The 3690-nt window shown below is 50.4% G+C and overlaps 1 pseudogene across 1 annotated transcript; it reads left to right on the top strand.

Moving 5' to 3' along the window:
* Positions 1–2241: 2241 nt before the first annotated feature.
* LOC311102196 (G-protein coupled receptor 4-like) lies at positions 2242–3443 on the top strand (annotated as a pseudogene). Its single transcript has one exon. The product of its transcript is annotated as a G-protein coupled receptor 4-like (transcript).
* Positions 3444–3690: the final 247 nt, after the last annotated feature.

Below are 3690 nucleotides of genomic sequence, written 5' to 3'. Positions count from 1 at the left end.
CACACCAGGTTGTACACACTCCTGAGATCTAATTTAGTGAAGAAGCGCGCTCCATGCAATGACTCAACCACTGACGGAATGAGGGGGAGAGGATAACTAAATCTAAACGTCTCCTTGTTCAGTGGTCGATAGTCAATGCATGGGCGCAGACCGCCGTCTTTCTTCTTCACAAAAAAGAAACTTGAGGAGGCGGGTGAAGTGGAGGGACGTATGTACCCCTGGCGCAGGGAGTCGGTGACGTATGTCTCCATAGCCTCCGTCTCCGCCTGCGACAGGGGATACACATGACTCCTGGGAGGTACAGCATCTACCCGAAGGTTTATTGCGCAATCCCCCGCCCGATGAGGTGGCAATTTAGTTGCTTTATTCTTGGAGAAAACTTGTGCCAGATCATGGTATTCCGGGGGAATGCGCATGGTGGAGGCACCGTCTGGACTTTCCATCGTGGTTGCACCAACGGAAACACCCAGACACCTACCCTGACACTCTCACGACAACCCCGTGAGAACCCTCTGTGGCCATGAGAAAGTGGGGTTGTGGAGTGCTAGCCACGGAATACCTAACACCACAGGGAAAGCAGGAGACTCAATGATGGAAAAAGTGACCTGCTCACAATGCGTCTCATGTGTGATCATGGTGACTGGTACCGTGACTTCCTTTATCAACCCGGACCCTAATGGTCGACTATCAAGTGCTCTGATGGGGCGTGGAATGGATAGGGGAACTAATGAAATGCCCTGGCGGTGTGCGAAAGTTTTATCCATAAAGTTCCCAGCTCCGCCTGAATCTACTAGCACCTTACACTTGGGAACTCTCATGTAATCAGGGAAGTAGATGGGTATGGTACAGTGCACAGCAGAGGGCTCTGATCAAGTGTGGGTGCTCAATACCTGGGGTGATACGAGAGTGCCCTGCCGGCCGCCTCCTGACCCAAAAGAGCGCTGACGACATTGAGCTACTCACTCTCACAATGAACAATTACTCACAAAGGACAAGGGGGCAGAGGGAACACTTATACACAGACTAATTTACATTTTAGTCATTTAGCAGACGCTCTTATCCAGAGCGACTTACAGTTAGTGAATACATTAAAAAAATTTATACTGGCCCCCCGTGGGAATCAAACCCACAACCCTGGCGTTGCAAACGCCATGCTCTATCAACTGAGCTACATCCCTGCCGGCCATTCCCTCCCCTACCCTGGACGACGCTGGGCCAATTGTGCGCCGCCCATGAGTCTCCCGGTCGCGGCCGGCTGCGACAGAGACTGGATTCGAACCAGGATCTCTAGTGGCACAGTTAGCACTGCAATGCAGTGCCTTAGACCACTGCGCCACTCATGAGGGAATGAGTACCAGGTGTGTGTGATTGACAAGACAAGACAAGACAAGACAAATGGAGTGATGATAAATGGAGCGGTAGTGGCTAGTAAGCCGGTGACGACGAACGCCGAAACCTGCCAGAGCAAGGAGAAGGGGCAGCCTCGGCTGAATTCGTGACTGTGTGAGAAAGACCATTGGTCAGACCAGAATGAGCTAAGAATGAATAATAATCGCTTTAACATGAAAACAAGCAGAGGTGACGAGTATTGGAAGTTCAAGGTTAGACTACATGCCAGAAATAATAGGCAACAGAAAGCTAATATAGATTAACTTGAGAATTGTATGGATCTAACAATTCAATCCAAGTGCATAAACATGAACTGTATGTGAAAAACTGATTGGATTGTAAAACTGAAACAAATTGAAATTGGCAATACACACTATCTCACACACTCTCCTTTCTTCTGTTTCAGATGGGCAGAGCCGTGGAGGCCTGAGTTAACAGATTGCCTGCTGCTGCTGTGTGCGTGACATGGATCGTCAGTGACAGTCTTGGAGGAAGTGTGTGTGTTGTTTGGCATTTGAAGAGTTCTCATCCAGCACAGAGTGGCCCCGTCCTCCCCCTCCACCCCATCAACCTCCCCACCCCCCTCTCCACAGATAGCGACAGACTCCGGACAATACTCTCTCCAAGATTTATGAGGTCCTTGTGCCGGAGTGGAGGCCTGGCTCTTTGACCACGAGAGGGGTTTTATTTCACCACTTTTGTTTCTCTTCTTGTCTTCTTCCTCATCTGAAAAAGGTGTGGGATCCAGCCTTGAAATGGGAAACAGCTGTTTGACATGTGAAGGCCGCCTGGAGAAAACGTGTGCTTTCAGGCCTGGATATAAGGAATTACTCAACAACACTGTACGGAATGTCGTTTTTCCCTCTTTCCTTCTCATTAACAACAACATGTTGGATTGTCCTGTCCCTTTAAAAGCTTAGTCCCAAAATAAACAATGCACCTACAGAATATGAGGACAATGTGCAACATTTCCTTCTGCAATGTGGACTCAAAGATCGACCAGTACTTCCAGCCTACGCTCTACATCATTGTCATCGTCCTGGGCCTGCCCACCAACTGCATGGCTCTGTGGGCAGCTTACTTGCAGGTGAAGCAGAAAAACGAGCTGGGCATCTACTTGATCAACCTCTCCATGGCTGACCTCCTCTACATCGGCACCCTGCCCCTATGGATCGACTACTTCCTCCAGCACGACGACTGGATTCACGGCCAGAATTCCTGCAAGCTCTTCGGCTTCATCTTCTACACCAACATCTACGTCAGCATCGCCTTCCTCTGCTGCATCTCCATTGACCGATACCTGGCCGTGGCCTACCCGCTCAAGTTCGCCAAGGTCCGGCGGGTCAAAACCGCCGTGCTGGTCAGTTCCATGGTGTGGACCATCGAGATAGTGGCAAACTCTGCGCCCCTCTTCCACGACGAGCTCTTCCAGGACCGTTTCAACCACACCTTCTGCTTCGAGAAGTACCCCATGCAGGACTGGGTGGCTGGCATGAACCTTTACCGGACCTTTCTGGGTTTCCTGGTGCCATGGCTGCTCATGCTGGGTGCGTACCGGGGAATTCTGCGGGCGGTGCACGGCAATGTGTCCACGGAGTGCCACGAGAAGGCCAAGATCAAGCGCCTGGCGCTGAGCCTAATCCTGATCGTATTGCTGTGCTTCGGGCCATACCATGTGCTCCTGCTGTGTCGCAGCATCCTCTTCCTCCAGAAGCCCTGCGACTGTGGCGTAGAGGAGGACCTGTTTGAAGCCTACCACGTGGCGCTGGCCCTCACCAGCCTGAACTGTGTGGCTGACCCCATCCTCTACTGTTTTGTTAACGAGGGCGCACGACATGATGTTGGTCACGCGCTCACCACCCTGCTTGGGTTCTTTAAGCGGAACTCGCCCTCGCCAGCTGACGCAATGACAGCTGGATCTGTCACCTTGGAGACACCACTGTCCAGCAAAAAGCAGCTGGGCCTGTACAGCGAGGTCAAGGCCAGCACCTACAAGACAGCGCTGGTGGCCCTCAAAGTGCCTTCAGATGACCATACTCAGTGTTAAGAAATGAACAGCCATCCTGATCTGCCATGAGAAAGCACAAGACTATGGGGAAGTGGGGATGATTCAGTTTATGTAGAATAGAAAATAGGAGAGATTTTATAATGCTCATGTGAAATGTTTTAGCTGTTTTATCAGTTTTGGGGATGATGCCTCATATTATGTACCTCATCTGGTAAACTATAATTGAAATGTGATTGATATAGATGAAAAAATCAAATCAAGATGGACTATGAGTACATTGTGACGACAGTAAG

The sequence above is a fragment of the Coregonus lavaretus genome (genome assembly GCF_964263955.1).
Source record: "Coregonus lavaretus genome assembly, chromosome: 26".
Classification (NCBI taxonomy): domain Eukaryota; kingdom Metazoa; phylum Chordata; class Actinopteri; order Salmoniformes; family Salmonidae; genus Coregonus; species Coregonus lavaretus.
Note: the sequence above shows the minus strand (reverse complement) of the source record. Positions and strands in the feature narration are given on the sequence as shown.